This window comes from Lepidochelys kempii, chromosome 2, assembly GCF_965140265.1.
Source record: "Lepidochelys kempii isolate rLepKem1 chromosome 2, rLepKem1.hap2, whole genome shotgun sequence".
Taxonomy (NCBI): Eukaryota; Metazoa; Chordata; order Testudines; family Cheloniidae; genus Lepidochelys; species Lepidochelys kempii.
Genome location: NC_133257.1, coordinates 223,602,829 through 223,623,664, shown reverse-complemented (window position 1 = coordinate 223,623,664; position 20,836 = coordinate 223,602,829). Strand labels below are relative to the sequence as shown.

The window sequence follows — 20,836 nt, the reverse complement described above, 5'->3', positions numbered from 1 at the left end:
GACACCTAAGATCTGGTCTTGCAGGTGAACTCTCTGCTTATTCCAGAGGTTCAAATAGCCTGTGAAAACTCCATGAATTTGAAGTCATGCTCCTCTTATGCCTCCATCTGTGACTGAGACAAGGCAGGTGAGGTAATATCTTCTATTGTACCAACTTCTGTTGGTGAGAGAGACAAGCTTTCAGGCAGCTCTTCTTCAGCTCTGGGAAATGAACTCAGTGTCGCAGCTAGATACAAGTTACAACATTGCATGCATCTGTTTGTAAGTGTGACAAGCCGCCTTTATAGATAATAATGCCTGGTAACCTCTAGCTAGTCTACCATTTCTAAACAGTGAGTGCAGACAGGCTCACTCTTTGAACAGATCTCCCTTAATTTGCCAAATAGCAGTTGGTCATTATAAGAACTCATAACTCTGAGACACAGGAAGGGATGGTAACTCCTGGGCACTTCAGGCTTTTGTTACACAACTATTTTAGGTGGCTTTTTATTGCATTTTTCCCATATGTGCACCCACTTTTCCTCAGCAGATGCTTGTTCTAATAAACAGTCTCTCACTCACTTGGTGACCCTTATTATAATGGAGTTTTCTAAATTCTGATCTCCTTTGAATATCTAGTGACTCTTATGAAAACCCAAATGACTCTTTGTTTCTTTCTTATAAATGCCAGCTATTGTACACTGCAATGTTGTTGGATGTTGGACACCAAGTTTCCAGCACCAGGGGTGTGTGGTCGGGGCTTGCTGCACTCTTCCCTTCCTGCTGCAGATAAAGCCCTCTGCTTGGGTGGTGTGGCACATCCCCTTAAAGAAGTGAGTCTTGGAGTTAACACCCCTTTGAGATGGATGGGTCAGTTCATAACTGTCTGACAGATTGTACCAGGCTATCTGCAGACTCAGACATGATTGCATGTCTGATATTATGATTGCACTTGGGTCCTCTTTTCAAGCTCTCTCTGCAACCAAAGGGCTATAAACTTACACTCTTTTTAAAATGAAAACTCAGATTCTGATGTCATCTAGAACAGTCCATGAATATGTATTTGGTAAAGTTCATTATTAGTTATTAATCATAGACACACTCTTAAAGCACAATATTTTCTATTATAAAATAAACTTTTTATACTCTATTGGTTGTAATAATTACTCGTGAAACGCCAATGTGTTTTTATGTCTTTATTGGTTTGTTCATGAAGCATGGCTCATGATGTGTTCTGAGCTATGATTACTAGTTCTGCTGCCTACAACTGCACTACTAACAACACTCTTCTGTTGGTCCTGCAACTTTCTAGAGTTCCAGAACTGGATTTAAAGTAATAATCACATTGTCTTTGATCCTTATGTTAGTGTCTACAGCTGCAATACTAGACCAAACAGAATGTTCATTATGGGAAAGTGCTGCGTTAGCCACATAGTGTGGCATGTCCACCAAGTAATCTCACCACATGAAAGGAGTGTTCTATTCAGTCAAAAAAGGACTGAGAAGAATGGGAGAGGTTTCAGGAAAGACTCCTCACTGGTTTTGGAACAAGAGAGTTTGTTGAGACATGAAGAAATGAGAAGAAAAGAATTTTGGAGAGAAATGCTGAATAAAAGTGTTTTGATCATTCATATATTCTGCCTATAATGCTGCTTTGTCCTGCAATACATTTACAGTATTGCTGGTTTTGTTTTAGTCCTTTTAGCTTTCCAGCCTGATCCTGCGGAGATTGAGCAGCCGGAAGAGCAGCAGCCCATGGTGAGGGCTGCCACACCATGGCAAGCCTCTTGGATGGAGGAAATGGCAAGGACAGCCTCCTTCGAGGGCTTTGACCTCCTTGCAGACAGACTCACTAAAGAGCTGTCTGCAGAAATCTTATCTGGGAGGAAGGGAACTCAGGGGAACACACCAACTGCGCACTGAGCTCCTGCGTCCAGACACAACCACAACAGGAGAGGAACATCAGTCGTTACTATGACCCAGCAGCAGCATCCAGGATCCAGAATCTCTACCGGTCAAACCACCCTACGGCTATCAGAGAGATCCTCGATGGGCCCTCATCCTACTGCACAATCCCATCCGAGAGACTATTCTCATACTTCAAGGGGGTGTTTGACCATGTAGCTCAGAACAATGCTCAGTGTCCGGAGTGCCTTCATCCTCTACCTGGGTTGACTATGCAGAGGACCTGGAACAAGACTTTACCTCATGGGATTCATACATACATACCTGAGATTCTTTAAATGAAGATTTACTGCCCAAGCAGAGGGCCAAATCCACTGGTACTTGATTAGTTTTACTCAGTTTTTACTCAGGTAACACCCATTCACTTTCAGAGGAGTTTACTTGTGTAAGTGTTTCAGAGTTTGGCCAGGAAATAAGGTCCTTAACCTTCTCTTGTAAAAGCACCAGTCAAGCCAAAAGAACTCTGAAAAATATCTGTTGGGATACGTATCTTTAGTAGGATTAATATCTACCAAAGTTGCAAGAAAGCCAACATCTGCAAGTGTAATAGAATCCTTCCCAGGCCTCTTTAAGTAAATTGCATTCATGGAAAGCACTTACTCTCTTTGAAACTACTACTAATTTGGAAAATTAGCACATATTGTACAGTCTGTTGGACCGAACAAGGCTCAGTCAGTGAACTTGTTTTAGGAAGCTGAGATGGGTGAGATGGTACTTTAGCTTTCTGTTACAGAAAGAAGAAGACTATACTTGACAGAAAGGCAGCTACAGTCCAAGCAGATGGACATATATCAAATAACCAACTAAGGTTCCTTTGTATTTAGAACTTATATGGTAGATGACATGTTTTGTTGCCCTATTTTTCTTAAAGACGACTAGCTAAGGAGAGAAGACTGTTTTGCCATGAACCATAGGGCTGACTCAACAAAACAACTAGTGGTAAATGTGCAAAGACATGCTCAAGGAATTCAATACTTGTCTCTCATGTATTTTGAAGGTATTCTTTGTCCTGCACAATACCTTATTGAATGTTTGTGATTAAAAGGAGTGATCATAAATAGGGCAAATTGTGAAGGGTGCACATTTTCATACTGAGCACGACTAGTACATAAGAGATTTTTTTGAAGACCAAAATTAAACTTATTTTGGGCAGCTTAATCTTTTGACACTGGAAATATGTACTCTAAATAAGAATTAATTACCTGAAAATCCTGTATATAGATGCGCCAGTATGACCAACAGGTTATCAGAAAAGGTGGTTGTTTTACAATGCAATAGCCCACAGGTAGTTTTCATGCAGGGAGGAAGATGAACTAGGCTCAGAGCAACCATGGATAATTCAGCAGTAAAGATCAATATGGAATATATTGCTAGCAAATAAAATTGTCACTTTTGAATTAGTTAGGAAACCATCTCTAATCTCAGCTGTTAGACAACTGCTTGTATAGTGGTTAAAAGAAAGACAAAGGAATCACGTACAGAAAGGAATTGACATATCAAAATGGTTTTGCCAACTGGGCAAACTGGCTGTAAAATTGACAGTATTTTTAAGGTCTGTGTTAGGAAATTTCCTCTGAAGTCTTTGGGTCCCCGTCCCCCACCCCCCCAAAAAAAAATCAGCCTGAGGAAGATTTAAAGCTTGTAAAATTTCAGTCCAAAAGGTGATTGCTTCACAGAGTTAAAAGTCTCTGAAAAGACAGGTTTATTATAGTGATGATTTTACCCTCCTAGGGACTGATTCTCCAGTGGTCTACAACTTATGTAGTCACTTACACTTGTCCAAAGTGAGTGCTAAGTGGGTATAAGATGCTATAATTCTGAATTTCTCAGGTATAAATGACTAAATAAGGTGCAAGGCAATGGATAAAGAGACATTATATTCTCATAATAATGAGTCTCTGGATTAAATATCACATATCAATTATCTCACATAAGAAGCAAGTTTATGTTAGAAAAGGATCAAAAACTTTAAGGAAATCCTTAAATAGAAATGTTTAAAGATTATTACTGCTAAAATTAACAGGTTTGCTTGACTAGTTAGTTTCTGTTGCTTTTTTTTTTTTTTGGATACTCCACCAAAAACACTCAATATTTAAATTTAAAATTTATCATTTTACTATGGAATAAGTTCATACAAATTTTGGGGAAAAAAAATTCAAATGAAAACAACTTATGTTAGAATATAGTGTGCATTTGCAGTTTGTAGTCCTATATTTTCACTATGGATTGTGTGTTATGCACAACTATACAATGTGTAATTGCATATGATCCATAATAAACTAGAGATAGTGGGCCAAATCATATGTGGTGACAACTCTGTTGTGTTTCATCCACTTACAATAGTCCTAAATTTGGGTCAGTATTCCAAGGGAGCTTTTATAATATATTATCTAAATGAGCAGTAAGCTCACAACCCTAATGGTTCACAGCAGAATTAGGTCAAAAGCTATAAACACCTAATACCACCAATGGAAGGTTTCCTTTACATTAATTTTTATATTGCTAATTCAAAATAAACCAAACTATATTATGGTACAACAGTAAGCAGTAAATATCCAAAGTATCATATAAAGATTTAGCATATGTCTTCATACCCAGGCTCTTACCTAGGCTTTAGCCTCGTCCTCATCCCCTATTGTCCACAAAGAAAAACCTCTGAGCTGGATTTGGAGGAGTTTTATTCCTAAACTAGTTTACATAGCTGGGGGTGAGGGTGAGAAGCTTTGCTCCAATTTAACTTGGGCTGGAACCCACCCACTTTGCAGTGAGGATGCAGGCAAAATAATTCAAGTTTTGACAGTCTCCAATGCTCTTCCTGTAATTCTTCCTGAACAACAAACAAGTTCTCCTACAATTGACTGGGAAAGAATCCTAGGGTGCCTCTGCACAAAGAATTGTGGGATATGATCAAGACACATACGAGTGTAGAAACAATGAGGACACAGTAACTCAGGTAGAGCTTTGCGCTCACAGCTGGGCTAAGCTAACCAAGTGCTAACCTTAGATCTAGGTGCCAGTGACCTGAGTTAATTGGGTAGGGCAGACATAGCCTTTCTTTTATTAAAGGATAATCAGGCAAAAATACTAATGATAAAAAAGAGAAAAAATATGAATGCCAGTAAAAATGTCATCAGTGTATAATGCCAAATATTTTGGAGTGGTAGAATAAAAGAAACAGTCAAAGTAGAAGAAGATGGTAGGACAGAAGATAGCAGTATTGTAGCAGGACCAGAGGAAGGAACATGACAGAGCATTTCTGTTGCTTTAAGAATGCTTAATGGAAAGAAAAGGGTTTTAGGTAGAACAATGTTGACCACTTATCACATGATAAATGAAAAACAAACACACTGAATGAATGCAAAAAAGATTACTAATTATTCCACAAGGCAATCTAATTCCTTGCCGCCTAGCATTACTGTGAAAGCTATGGTTTAAAAGCCACCATCACATTAATATAAATTAGCAAGAATGGGCTAAAATTCCAAAAGGCCTTCTTAAAAGTGCCTTCTATATTTGCAGGTACATATCTGGCAACGGTGCTTGCAAAAAAAGTAATTAGGTGTGCAATTAACTGATATGTGTGAAAATGTAAGTTGCGTATACCCAAAATATTGGGCCAGATCCTCAGCTGGTATAGATCATTGACTTCAGTGGAGTTACACAGAGTTATGATAGGTTAGGATTTGAATCACTATGTGCAAAGATTAAAGTGATCCTTTCAAAATATAGATCTATCTGTCTGAGGGCTTGCCTACACTTACTGGGGGATCAACGAGTGGCGGTCAATGCATCAGTGGTCGATTTAGCGGGTCTCGATTGCAGATCGCTCTCCTGTCGACTTCTATAGTCCACCAGAACGAGAAGAGTAGGGGGAGTCGGTGGTGGTAAGTAGATCTAAGCTATGTCGATTTGAGTTATGCTATTCACATAACACAAATTGCCACATATTTTAAAAAGAGACATGAGTTAAATAAAAATCACTAAATAAACCGTAATTGATATTCCAGTAAAGTTATTTTTATATTAAACCATCATTGATTCCAAGAGCTCATGCAGAATGCGACTTTCATGCCTGCTTTTGCAACTAACTTTTTACTGCTCTTGACGTATGTCCCAGGTTGAATGTACAGTACATTCCATACTACTGAATGTACTGCGGACATTCTAACATTTCATTGATGCACTAAAGGACCAACAGCAAAAGAGGTTAAGGCAGGCAATGAAAGCCAAGGGGGGATGTTTGAACTAAGTGTGTTTCTCCTTCCAGCTTCCAAAATCTTTCTGTACCACATTAACAGAATCTTTGTTTAATCAGAATTGAATGTAACATCACTCATTACACTGTGTGCTCTTTGATCAATGTACATGCATTCTTTGATTCCCACACATAGTGTCTTGTTGAATAGTACTAAGCAATGTTTTAATGGTGTGTTTTAGATGCCTCCAGTATTCATAGGATTACATATTGAAAGAAAAGAAAATGATACAATATTTATTTGCAGCTAAATCCTGAAATCCGTGCTCTGTTTCCACTCTCTTTTTACTCAGGGAATCTCCTATTGATCCTTTGTTTGTATACATATCATTTTATAGGTTGTTATTGAAAGCAAATAAATACTGCGGGGAAAAGATAGATATTATACTTTCCAGTTGTCTCTAATTCTTATATAATCAGACCAAGTGTGACAATCATTAGACTGGATTATAAACTAAATACCGCAACACATTTTGAAGTAACTTTTTTCTCATTTGGCAATGGAATAACCAGTGTTGCAGCTGAATCTGTGGTTGTTTCATCCTAATCCTGATGAAGGAACATTGAGATGAAATAGCAGCATTTTTGTTCCCAGAGGATATGTCTGATTTATACACAAATCTCACTAATAAGAAATGCAATGCTGCTTATAGTTTAATGTGAAAATATGCAGACAAAGATGCTATAACACTGACATGAAAGGTTACAACATCTGTTAACACACCAATACTGAAATAAATTAAAGATAAGGGGAAAAGTAGTAATTTGGAGCTGCTATCCATTTTTTATACATAGTTTTAAAACGGACTTTGTAATACTCTCTATGAAGAACATTGACATTAAACAGAATTAAGGAAATATGGGCCAGACAATTAAACAAGCCTCTCTCCAGAGCCTATTACAGATTAATTAACTACTTCCTGTCTTATCTCCGCCACCAATAATTTTGATACTATTATTTTACAGGCTTAGATGGAATGTAACAGTTTCAATTAGGCCAATATCAGCACATTGCTTAACTTTCCATTAAACATTTATTACAATCCTTGAAGAGGAAGCTTGTTATTACAGTGCATTTTTTAATTCTGAAAGCACCAAAATGATGCTTTAATTAAAACCCCTATGCTTGACTAACATTTAGATATAAAGATTTTATGTGCATGGTAACTAAGAAGGAAATGTTCCACATCAATATAAAAGATTCTCATATTTGAATGAGAGCTTGAGGTTATACTGGAAATACTAGAAAAAAGTTCTCAGCTTTCAGACTGCCATATTTTTCTCCATCCACACTCTACTTGTTGCAAATCTCTTAATGCCTGATCCTCAAAGTGCTAAGTGCTTCCTGCAAAGTACTGCATGTTCTCAGTTCCCTTCAACAAAAGAACTTCAAAAGCAGACTTCAACAAGAAATTGCAGAACTGGAATTAATTTGCAAACTTGACACCATCAAATTAGGCCTGAATAAAGACTGGGAGTGGCTAGGTCACTACAAAAAGTAATTTTCCCTCTGTTGATACTCACACCTTCTTGTCAACTGTTGGGAATGGGCCACATACACCCTGATTGAATTGGCCTCATTAGCACTGATCTGCCGCTTGGTAAGACAACTCCAATCTTTTCATGTGCTGTATATTTATACCTGCCTACTGTATTTTTCATTCCATGCATCTGATGAAGTGGGTTATAGCCCACGAAAGCTTATGCCCAAATAAATTTGTTAGTCTCTAAGGTGCCACAAGGACTCCTCATTGTTTTTGTTGATACATACTAACACAGCTACCCCTCTGAAATTAGTTCCCATTGACTTCAACAGGAGCTAAGGATGCACAAGATGTTGCAGTATTGGTTCCTTAGTGCTGGCATTTTACTACTCCCCAGTGATTTTCCTTTTACTGATTATACACATAAAGTGAACTTTTGAGGGAGCACTGGGGAGCTAATTACACTCCTGAAAAGAAAACAACAGAACTTGGGACTGGGGAGGGATATACTGGCACTGACATTGAAAATGGTACATTTTCAGATACTGAAAATGTATTAAAGCATAATGTATTGCCTCTCTTAGCTTTGTTGCTATTCCTTTTCTTATTAATATACAATTCTAATTAGCTCAATTCTCTCTCTCTCATTTTAACCCTATTCTTTTGCATATCAGTAATAATATTAGTTTAGTTCTGAAGTACATAATATAGGGCTATGAACATATATAGGGTACCTTTCCTCTGGGGTCAGAGGCAGCAGCTGACTGGCTGATTAGTCCCACACACTGCACCTGGGAAAAGACCTACAGCTTGTCGGGCTGATCCTCATAAAAAGAGAAGCAAGAAATAGAGAGAGTGAGCTGCAATGCCTACCAGACACTAGAGCTACTGATGGGAAGAACAGCTTCCAGAAACAAAATGGACAGAAGGGAGACTGTGGGAAGTCCTATTATCATTAAGGCTTTGAGGTAAGAATCAGGAACTTTTGGGTTGGGGAATTTATTGGGGGGAAGGGACAGATTTGGGGAAGTTTTGATCTTGTTTTGTTGAGGAGACTGAAATAATAATAAAAAGCCCTTCAACTGACCTTGCTGGAAATTACCTTCCCCCAGACTCAATGAGAAGGTTTCAGGCAGAATTCCACCAGGGAGGGTGCTGGCTTAGCAAGAGCAAGCTTGGGTCCAGCTGGAAGAGGGGGCTACAAGACAGGTCACAATCCTTTACAAGGACCTAATCTTGTCCTGTCCAAAGCACTGAGGGGGAGCAGAGACCCAGCATGGTGCAGCTTTAATTACAAGAATCCTACCAACTCAGGACAGTGGACACACTCTGGAGAGGAGCAGCATATTCCCTGCCTAGCACCCTTTGCATATTCAGGAACCTGTGATGGTTCAGGGGTCAGTGAAACCTCCAAAGTATTCAGAGGTATCATTAAATGTAGAGTAGCTGCTAAAGCCAACTTCCAGTGCACTTCTATGATGAGGTCTTCACTCTGAAGCAATATAGCAATGTCTGCACTGGCAATATGCTGTACCTGTGTTGCAGCTCATTCTGTTGAGGCAAAGTAAATTTATTTTTATGGCCCCTTTATAGTAGTTAAGATGAAGCCTAGAATCAGGCCTAAATTGTCTATATCTCTAGCCTATAAAAGGGTCCCTTGGCAGATCTTCATAAGAATGGCTTTATTGGGTTAGACCAATTGTCCACCTAGCCCGGTATGCTCTCTTCCAACGGTGGCCAATGCCAGATGTTCTGAGGGAATGAACAGAACAGGGCAATTATCCAGTGATCCAGACTCTGTCATCCAGTCCCAGCTTCAGTCAGTTGGAGGTTTATGGGCACCTGGAACATGGGGTTGAGCCCGTGATCATCTTGGCTAATAGCCTTGATGGACCTATCCTCCATGAACTTATTTTTTTAAACCTAGTTATACTTTTGGCCTTCACAACATTGCCTGGCAATGAGTTCCACAGGTTAACTGTGTGTTGTGTGAAGAAATATTCCTTTGTTTGTTTTAAACCATGGCCACTGGGAGCTGCGAGGGACCATGCCTGTGAATGGTCAACAAACAAAATGTCTTGTGGACCGCCTTTGGATTACCCTGATGGGCCGCATGCTGAAGATTGCAGATCCCTGACTTAAAATATTCATACATGATCAAAAGTTTCACATAGAAAAATAACACATTACCTCTGCCATAAATTCTATCCCCAGATAAAAGTGCCTTGAAATGGAAAGTACTTTGTGTAGCAAATATAGGATGGAAGGGAATCCTATTGAGATGAGAACTGGGATTCAAAGGAAGCTTTCAAAAACGTTGGAAAAAATGCAACACCCTTTACTCAACAGCCCCATCCCTCTTGATTCTAAGCATACAAGTTGTCTGCTCCCTTGATCTCAAGCACATGTGTAAGTTTCTGCAGGATTGGGGCCTTATGAAACATCAAGGCAATTATTCTGATGAATTTAACAGAATCTGGTTGAAAATATAGGATCCCAGGCTCTGAGGGAATGGGCTTTACTGTACTCAGGAGGACAGGTGGCACTGGGGGGAACCTCCCGCCTTTCCCCCCTCTACTCTATGGTTTGTTTAGCTTTCTGATGACCACCAAGGTTGCTGGTAGTGATTGCTCACATGCTACAGATAGCCTTTCCCTGTGGCTTGCCTTTCATTCTTGCTGGTGGGATCTTTGACCTTCCTCTGCAGTTTGGTTTAGACACATCTGATGTCAAAATAATTTCATTAATTGTAACCTAACTTTCTAGTTCAGGCAGTTTTTGAGAAATTTCAGCACAATTGTACAGTTATGTTTTCACAATCAATATGCTGTAGACTGACAATGATTTGTCTAAAATGTATGGATCCTGTCAACTTAATCAAACAATTGTCTGAAATTGTTACTTACAATTATTACAAATAATGTGGATTATTTTGACAAAAGATTAGAGAATAAAGAATTGCTCTATTTTCAGTTTCTTTCCTCTATGCATTTGACATCACTTTGTGCATAATTAGTTTCACTGTTTCTCCTGTGTAATAACTTCCCTCTCTTTGGGTGGGTGTTTTGCAAAACAACAGGGGAGAGAAAAATATTTGTTTCCACATAAAACAACATGATTATAAAGCCACAAATTGGCAGGTGAATTAAGAGACAGGTTTAGCACTGGAAATTATATGTGACTCATTTTTTAAATCACACTTCAACTTGATAGAGTCCTTTTATCTCTATGCCCATATCTGACCGTGAGCGGTGCAGGGATGGTCTCTGTATGTAGGCAGGGTTCAGTTTGGATCGGCTCATTCAGAGCTCTTTGCAGGATCAGGGTATATGATACCAGCACACAAAACTGATGTTTTTACATAGGGAAAGCCTTCTAGAGCAGCGGTTCTCAAACTGTGGGTTGGGTTTCCAAAGTGGGTCGTGACCCCTTCTTAATAGGGTTGTCAGGGCTGTCATTAGATTTGCTGGGGCTGAAGGTCAAGCCATGCTGCCCAGGGCCAAAGCTGAAGCCTGAGGGCTTCAGCTCTGGGTGGAGGGGTCAGGTTACAGGCCCACTGCATGGGGCTGAAGCCTTTGGCTTTGCTGCCCCCCGCCCCACTGTGGTGGTGGGGCTCAGGCTTCAGCCCTGCTCCTGGGGTCATGTAGTGATTTTTGTTGCCAGAAGGGGGTTGCAGTGCAATGAAGTTTGAGAACCCCTGATCTAGAGTTTACTGCTTAGAAGTAAAAAGTCAATATTGTGTACTTTATTTCCAATTCCAGCATGGCAGAAGGAAGGGATAATTAGGCTTATGGGCTGTGAGATTGATAGTATTTAATTAGTACCTGCTAGACAGCCACCAGACCATCTTGGTGAAGCTAGATGTACCAGGGATATCTCAGACACATTGCTTTTAGCAAGATGCTATTAGATCTGTAAGACCTTGAAAGCTATTCTAGTTTACTCAGTTCTGCTCTAGTAAAGCCGCTATGCCTACGCTTTAGTAAAGCCAAAGGGTCTCTTGGGATAATTACATTTTCTGACATCTACACCAATTCAGAAACACTACCATTTTTGGTTCAGGAGACTTGTTTTAATAAGCCAGTTGATGGAGGAGTACTTTTCTGTATCCATGGACAACATTTCAAAGCTACCTTCTGCAACTGTAAAAATCTTTGGGCATCAATTGAAAGACCCATATTCTTATGCAGAAATGTTCATCTGCATGTACTAATACAGGTTTGCCTGGCATGAATGTGTGCAATAAATGTGAGTGTGGTGTGTGTGTGGAAGTCCAGGACAAGGGAAGCCTGTGTATTCTGTGATTCCATGGCTACAGAATCATCTGCAGAATCCACCTCTTCCACGGAATTCTGGCCAGAATATAAGTTTTCATTTTATATCAAAAACATTTCTAGTCATTCGGATTCTAAAGAAAATTTTCCAACTGTAACCAGAATGCAAACAGAGGGAGTAATGTCTGCCTGAATCTGCAGAAAGCCTCAAACAGTATTTCAAAGGGAAGTGTAAACAGCCCCTTCATCTTGCTGGGATGTTAAGCTTTCATTGTTAATAATCATTTTTAAAAATTATGATTAAATGATGGGGAGTGAAACAGCTTAACAGAGACATCCTCATATCACAATCCTAAACTGCCTCCCACACCTTCCCAGGTGGCAAAAGCCCCTACTTCATTCTTCCCAGTGAAGTATACTCCCCTTTTTTCCTCTGATAACTTTAACAATGCATTTTAGAGTACAAAATTCCATAGCACATGGAAATGAAAAATGTGGGACAACATAAAATTAATCATCAATTCACAGTGAAACTGGGAAAGTTGTCCTGATTGCATAATTCATTTTCATATTAACTAAATGGTCCAAAATCATAACTAGTGAAATAACGCACATCTTGCCTTTTCCCACTGATAATGATTTGATGTTGTGTTCTTCTGATCCCACCCATTTTTTGATTAGATCACACAGCATTCTAGCTGATACAAAACTAATACAAATCTAGCTTATGGATGGATCTGGAGATCTGCGTTTTCTTGAATATAGCCCCACACAAGAGGAGCTGAGTGTTGGTGCACAGGGAGTTGCAAGTCCTGGGCCTGGATAAATAACTCCAAATTTCAGAAATCAACAGTGCAGATGTGACAATATCACATAGGCATTAGTGACTTGACCTTTGCCAGGAAAGGTTAAGTGTACATGAAACAGATCAAAGCTGTGAGTGAAATGAATGACAGACTGCACAGTTATGTCAAGGACAAATCTTTCATTACCCTCGAGCTCAAGAAAAAGCCATTGTGTATTTCGTGCTGGACCTAATGATGATGCCGCATTAAGGAGTATAAACTCGGAGCCTATGCACAGGCTCCAGTTCAGCAAAGCACTTTAATAAATACTCAGCTTCAGCATATGCTTAAATCAATCCTTCTTCAGCAAAGCACTTAGCCATGTGCTCAACTGACATGCATGTACTTAGTCATTGGACCTTTGGCCAACTGAAAGGGCAGCAGTGCTAGGCTTAGAGGATCCATGCCCAGTGGGGACTGCTGCAAGGTGAAGCCCACTGCATTTGCGATGGGAAAACTGAGGTGATCTCAGTGGGGAAACCCCATCAATAAGATAGAAAGGGGACCTTCACACTTGTAAGATTTGACCAGTTTGATTCCCCCACCCCGCTTTCTAATCAGCTTAAGAAATAGATAATAAATGAAACTATGGGATAGAATATTTCAGAACAATTAACTGAGCTTAAACTGCAGAAGCAGGAAAGAGACAATATTCCTCTTCTCTCCAGTCTCCCCACCAAAAGCTGTTCAACAGGATATCAAATTCTGAGCAGTAATAGTTTGCTCCCACACTCAGAGCTCGTCATAAGCAATATTTGTAGCACACTACATCATAGCAGTAGAACACACCAAGCAGAAAAGCCACAGAAAATCTTTTAGAAGGTTACTGGCGTTTGGAAAGGTGTAAATCACATCACAAGCAAATGAATAAAGAAAGCACTATATAATGAAAACAATATTTTTCATTTATTATCTGATGTGGCTATCTCAGTGGACGGACCATGACCCAGAAGATTTCCCTCCGCCTAAAATAGGCTTCAGAGGAAAGAGGGAGTGTTCTGGTACCACCCTCAAGCCCACCACTAGCAATCCACTCCATCAGTCAGTCAGTTTCTTGACCAAAACTGAGATAAATCCTGCAAAGTGCTGAGCACTAATGGGAGCTGAAGGAGTTCAGAACCTCACAAGATCAAGCTAATTAGCAGAAGACCTGTAGAATACAAGGCATTTTGTCATCTTAACTGAAGAAATCTTGAGATGGTGGTCAGTAGCTGGAGAGGTAAAGAAGAATACAGAGAAATGTGAAGATACACGTTTCCCAAGGTCGACTACATGGGTGTTCCCCACCAATAAAAACAGAATTTAAAAAACCCCAGTCTTTACTTCTGACAGGTTTCAGAGTAGCAGCCGTGTTAGTCTGTATTCACAAAAAGAAAAGGAGTACTAATGGCACTTTAGAGATTTAACCAATTTATTTGAGCATAAGCTTTCGTGAGCTACAGCTCACTTCATCGGATGCATTCAGTGGAAAATACAGTGAGGAGATTTATATCCACACAGAACAGGAAAAAATGGGTATTATCATGCATATTGTAAGGAGAGTGATCACTTAAAATGAGCTATTACCAGCAGAAGAGCTGGGGGGGAGGAGAAAACCTTTTGTAGTGATAATCAAGATGGGCCATTGCCAGCAGTTAACAGGAACATCTGAGGAGCAGTGCAGGGGAGGGGGAATAGTTTTACTTTGTGTAATGACACATCCACTCCCAGTCTCTATTCAAGCCTAAGTTAATTGTATCCAGTTTGCAAATTAATTCCAATTCAGCAGTCTCTCGTTGGAGTCTGTTTTTGAAGTCTTTTTGTTGTAATATTGCGACCTTTAGGTCTGTAATCGAGTGACCGGAGAGATTGAAGTGTTCTCCAACTGGTTTATGAATGTTAATTCTTGACATCTGATTTGTGTCCATTTATTCTTTTACGTAGAGACTGTCCAGTTTGACCAATGTACATGGCAGAGGGGCATTGTTGGCACATGATGGCATATATCACATTGGTAGATGTGCAGGTGAAAGAGCCTCTGATAGTGTGGCTGATGTAGAAGTTACAAAGCTCACTGATGTTCTAGTGTCAGTTTGTGTAATTCTGTTTGCAAGGGATAGGTTTACATTTAACTAAACCGATCTTAATATATGCAAGACACAATTATTGTTGTGAGCAATAATAATTATAATCAGCCACTCTGCTCTTTCACTTTCTTTTTCTGGAATACATGCTAAAATGATTCCTGAATTTCTAATGAAGGAAAAGGACTCGAAGCTGTTACTGACAGTACACAAAAATAAAGAGTTGACAGTAAAATGTTTCAGAGTGGTTGTGATTTAAATATTATATTTAACAAAGCACACGGTATTTGAGTATTCATCTAAACAGCAGAAATGTAATCTCATTACTATATTGATTCTGAAACCAAATAAACAAAACATATTGCAGAGTTTCCAAGTAGCAGCAGCTAGAGGCCAATACTTATGTGCTACTAGTTACTATTAAAAATATTACAAACCAATTGTCCGACTACAAGAAAACAAATAGTAAAGAAAAAATGACTGTCTATACTATGTTAAGTCTGTTTCTTTTCTGCACTGATCCTAGCTTTCTAGATTCCAGCACTTACACGTAGATCCTGACACAAAAAGAGCTTGCATCAGCAAATCCATGAATGAGACAAAAATCAGGGTCTGCAGACTTGTGAACTGAACTTCCAGCATAGTCATTGTACACAGGACATCTTAGAGAGAATGACTCTGTACCCTGGTGGTTAGAACACTCATGTGGGAGATCCAGGATCCAGTCTCTCTACTCTAATGGGCTAAAAATTATGAAGGAACTCCTTCTCCATTTTGTGTGAACTCACATGCAGGGCCTGATCCAGTGGGTAAGCTCAGAGTACACCTGCCAGATCAGGCCCCACAGGTCAGTTAGGTGGAGGAATACCTATCTTCTTCTGGTTTGTGAGCCCACCTACAGGGTTCAGCAGCAGGTGAGCAGGGGGTTTGTGAATCCCAGTGGGGCCTGATTCTGGGATTTAGGCAGTCAAAGTGGTAGTTGGGCACCAAAATAGTTTTGTGAATCTAGCCCTTATTGTTTTTACCTCTTGTCTCTGATTGCTATGTACCTTGGAGGGAATAAATAATACTTTGTTTTGAAGAAGCTGTTTTAGGGTCACTTCAACCAGCTGCTGGTCAGAGAGTCTCAGATGAAAAGGACTGACAGGTGCCAAACCCAGTTGGTCCTGCCAGGTTACCACAGTTGGTAAATGGGGGAAGGGGTAAAAAAGGTGCTGCACCTAAGATACCTAGTCTAATAGCGGTAGGACTGCATCTCTCCACTAGAGAGGAATGAAGGCAGCAAAACCTGTCCACAAAGTGGAGCACTTGAGCGGGACTAAGGTCTGGTCTACACTACACACCTAGATCGGTATAACTACATCATTCAGGGGTGGGGAAAAATCCATATCCCTGAACGACATACTTATACAGATATATACAACATACTTATACTCACCCACCATGTAGACAGCGCTATATTGGCAGTAGAGCTTCTCCTTCTGACATAGCTCCCCCTTCTTGAGTATCTGGATTAACTAAACTGAGAGGAGAGCTCTCTCCTGTCAGCTTAGAGCATCTTCATTAAAGTGCCGCAGCTGCGCTGATGCAGGGTTTTAAGTGTAGATGTGCCCTAAGGAGCAAATCAAACATATCCAACTTTAGTTCAATTTCGGATATTACACTCTTCCTTGTGGTTAATAAAAAAGTTTAGTGCGCAATACCCTAAATTGAAGTGAAGTTGGATATGTTTGACTTGCTCCATTTTTTGCAAAAATGAAATACATCAATAATAGTGCTGCAATATATATTTGAAAAGGATATTTTAGGATCATTTGTCATCAACTCTTAAGACACTTAAGAGCTGATGACAAATAATTAGTAAAAGTCTTATAATTTGCAACCAAAAGTACAAGGTCTTTGGGAGCAGGGACTATGTCTTTCTACCTGTACAGTACTATGATTGAGCACAGTAAGATAATCTATATTACTTTGAAATTACAGAAAATGCCTTGTTATATCTAAATCACTGCTATACTTGTTTTGGAGTTAGTGAATAAAAGAAAAAAATTAGATTAATCCACAGAGGAATTTAAACTGCATTCTTATGGCAGGATAGAAATCCACATTTCAAGCAGCTTTTTATTAAATAAACCAATGTCTAATATGACATTTTAACTAAAGGAATAATGGCCTTTCACAAGACTGTCTGCCTGTTAGGCAACTTGATTATTAATCTGACATTCTTCCTTAGGTTGATCTCAGGTCAGTTGCATTGAAGCATTCAAGACTTCTGATTATTCCAGGTCATGTTAAAGGTGTGTAATATGCTTGAAGTGTGTCCAATTTCCTGGGGGAAGTTCTTTTCTTTTTGCTTCCAAATGGATATATGAGAAGGGATCAATAATTGTTTTAAAAAAAAAACCCACTGAAATATTTAAAAATAGATTAACTCATAAGGGGAAGGACTTTAGTTCCATTTTAGTTTTGCTTTTAATTTTTGTATGTTATAATATCCTTGGTTTCTGGTCATTAAAAATATGCTCCATTAACCAATCACCAATAGGTGACTGCCTCAGAATGATAGGAGCTTATCAACCATCACTAGTTTGGAAGCTTATAGAAACTGTTTTGCCTATTTAATATTTGTCCTGACTCTGGGCTATCTGGTACCATTCATGTTAAGTGGAAGTTTGCTATTAACTTCAAGGGAAATAGGATCAGGTTCTCTAACTGTACATCTACACTGAGGGCGGAAAAAAAAACCCAACCTGGAGCACCAAGTCTCAAAACCCAGGTCAGTTGCCTTGGGCTCAGGTTACAGGGCTAGAAACAGCAGCTTAGACTTTCCCACTCAGCCTGGAGCCCAGACTCTGAAACCTGGCAAAGTGGGTGGGTCTCAGAACCCAAGCCCAGATGACTACACTGCTATTTCTAGCCCCCTAGTGTGGTTGGCTCAGACTCTGAGATTTGCTGCCACAGGTTTCTCCCCCCCGCCCCCCCAGTATAAACATAACCTGAATGTGTCAGACAAAGATGGAAGCTGCAATCAAATACATCTCTCCAGCTGAACTGCATTTAGCAATGGCAACTTTGAGAATGCTAACTAGACATTTAATGCAAAAGCCTTAACAAAAAAAACCTCAAATCAACCTGACTCCATAAAGCTCAAAAGCCCATCTACCCATTCTCTCTACCCAAATGCCCTGCATTTGTAGCTCATACTGAGCCTCTGGGAAAGCCTAACAGAGGCTCCAAAGCCAAATTAGTTTTATTTCCCACTTTTTGCTAAAGTCCTGAAGTTATACAGATGAGATGAGTTTCCAGCACAGAATTTGCTGATCTCTGGGTGAATGCTTTCATTGCCCTTACTTGAAATTTGATTCCAGGAGCCAATCTCATACATTGCTAGCTGGCAGCTCTCCAAAGTTTGGTATCAGAGATGGAAAATATTCGTACTGTGAGAAGATACAATGTAAAAACCCTGTGGACTGCAGATTATGATGATATATTAATAAGAGCAGATATGATTCCCTAACTCCATATCACAAAGAAAGATAGGCAGCTGCTTCTGATTTTCTGGCTGCAATTTAAGAATTTTTTTTCATTTTAGCACCTGTGACTGAAACAAAATGTCACACCTTATTTTGAGACATGTCAGGAAAAAAAAACTTGTTTGAAAACAATCTCGGGTATAGGAATGAAGCAGTATTATGAAAACGCATTTAATTGCTAACTGAAGCAGTTCCATCAGAAAATTAAGCATACAATATCAATATATGGAATTTAAGCTAAATTTGTAGATCCTATGTAATTGCTTTCTACAGTCAAACATAGAGTACGACTCAAGTGTTAATGCTAGAATAGACTGAAGTCAAACAAAATTCTTGCATTACCTTACAAATGAGGACGGGAAAGTTTTTTATTTTTGTATTTGAGCTGAGGGATGGAAACTCTCCACACTTAAATCTAAGTTATTCCCAACAGCACTTAAATCATCTTACATCAAACCATAGAAGGCGGTAACCAGGCAGAGATGTATTTTGCTCACACATAGTAGGTTACCCTGATCAAATCAAATTGTGAATATAGCCCTAAGGAACTTAGGTGTTACGATACTCATCACAATACCTAACTTTCAAACTCCAAAAAACAAACAAACAAAAAAAACCACAACTTATCAAAGGAACAACACTGTGATTCACAAAGCCTGAGTTATGTGCGTAGGCTCCCTATACAATGCATGGGGGTGATAGGTGAGTTAGAATGCAATTCACATAAGCCAGTATGATAGGCAGGGAGCCACCAAAGCTAGCCAATGGGAGATGCTGATGAGAGGCATGTGTGCCAAGCCCTCTAAAGAGTCATTGGGCAGAGAGTGAGAATGGACTCTGTATTCTGGTGATCAGAGCTCCCACTTCAGAGTGGAAAACCGAGGGTCCAGTCCCCCTGGTCCAATTAGTCTCTTTATTTATCCACAGTGGAACAGCTTCAACAAGAGAGACTTATGGAGCCCTACATCAGCATATCCCATGTCTCAGTGGTTAGAGCACTCTCCTGAGTAGTGGTTCACTCTTATTCAAATCCTTTCTCCCCATTTCTGGTGGGGCAGAGGGAATTGAACCTGAAACTCCCAGTTATAAGGTGACCACCGCTGCCACCAGCTAGAGCCAGATTTTGTATGGGGCTCAGTCTGGTAGGTGGCCTTTGAGCACACCTCCTGAGTTAGGCCTCACATGCCAGTTAGGCAGGTGAATACCTATATTCCCCTGTGGATCACTCTGGAAATTAGGTAGGAGATAGTGTAACCCACACGTCTTCTGGGTGTGGTGTTTTGTCCCATCTAGTGGCACCGAGACCCCTTAGAGAGATAAAATGCTCTACAGCCTTAACTAAGAGCCAGTTGGCTTTTAGTTCATGCAGTCGAGGCTCATGCACTAAGCTCCAGAGGCCCCAGGTTTGATCCCGCCCACTGATGAGTGGGGGTCTGTCAGCATTACAACAGCATCCAGACTCAGAGAGTGAGGGAGCAGTGTGCATACTCAGAGGCAGAAATGAAGGCACCAAGGGAGCTTCTATCCTATAATACACATCAAGTGAGTTTCAACTTCTATAAGGTTTGGTATAAGTTTTGTGGATTGCAATGAAGCCTAAAACTGGGACCTCAAGCACCTTAACTCAGCTATAGGTCCCTAAGTCATGGGGGGATGTTAGGCACTTAAGTCGGGCAAGCCATTCATCCAGTTTTAAGCTGGATAGTCCTACTTTTCTAAGGTTTGTCCCCCATCCGGTATTGAGACAAAACCTGATGTGGTTGTGTCTGGTATCAGACTGGGGATGCCATTTTGAGAATTGGTGTGACCTTGCACACCAGTGGGGGCTGGCTCACACCATGCCTGGCAGTACCAGAATGGCCAGTATTCTGAGGATGCGTGAGTGGCCACCCTTACCCAAGTACCTTTGTGAATCTAGCCCTTAGGGAACAGAAGTCAGCACTATATAGATGCAATTTAAAACTTCCACAGTTTGCTTTGGAATAGGCTGACTTGAACAACATAACATACAATTTCATGAAATATTTTCCTGGGGGAGAATATCCTTGGGCCCAAACATACTGTATCCTCTTTTAAAGGTGAATATGCTTTTACATAGCATCTCTGCTTACAGCAATGTAACTCTTCAACATTAAAACATATACAGTCTCTCTCTCCCCCCTATATATACACACATAGTATATACACAGCTCATTATCTCCAATTTTATTGTATATGATTATTGTATTATAAAGAACTAAGTATTTTTATTATACGACACAAATCATGTTCATGTGGACATTTTATAAGTGGAAAGTTCTACTTTATACTAATTTTTAAGGAAACAGAAGAATGAAGAAGACAATGAAGCCTAGGAATGCCCATCCCTTTGCAGACTCAGGAAATGAGTGTGTGTGGCAGTGGTATGATCTTAGAGGATACCTGCTTAATACTCATGA

General features: G+C 39.8%; 1 protein-coding gene across 5 annotated transcripts in view; it reads right to left on the bottom strand.

The window, feature by feature from the left end:
* CALCR (calcitonin receptor) overlaps positions 1–20,836 on the bottom strand; it is a 277,001-nt gene that overhangs the window by 143,772 nt on the left and 112,393 nt on the right. Inside the window, exons 1-2 of one of the 5 annotated variants that reach the window (XM_073333937.1) lie at positions 8,418–8,457; positions 5,706–5,863 (exon numbers count right to left, since the gene is read on the bottom strand). The exons of the other annotated variants lie outside the window; for them this stretch is intronic. The gene's annotated coding sequence lies outside the window, so the exon portion shown is untranslated. Of the gene's footprint in view, positions 1–5,705; positions 5,864–8,417; positions 8,458–20,836 lie in introns of those variants that run through there. 5 annotated transcript variants of the gene reach the window in all.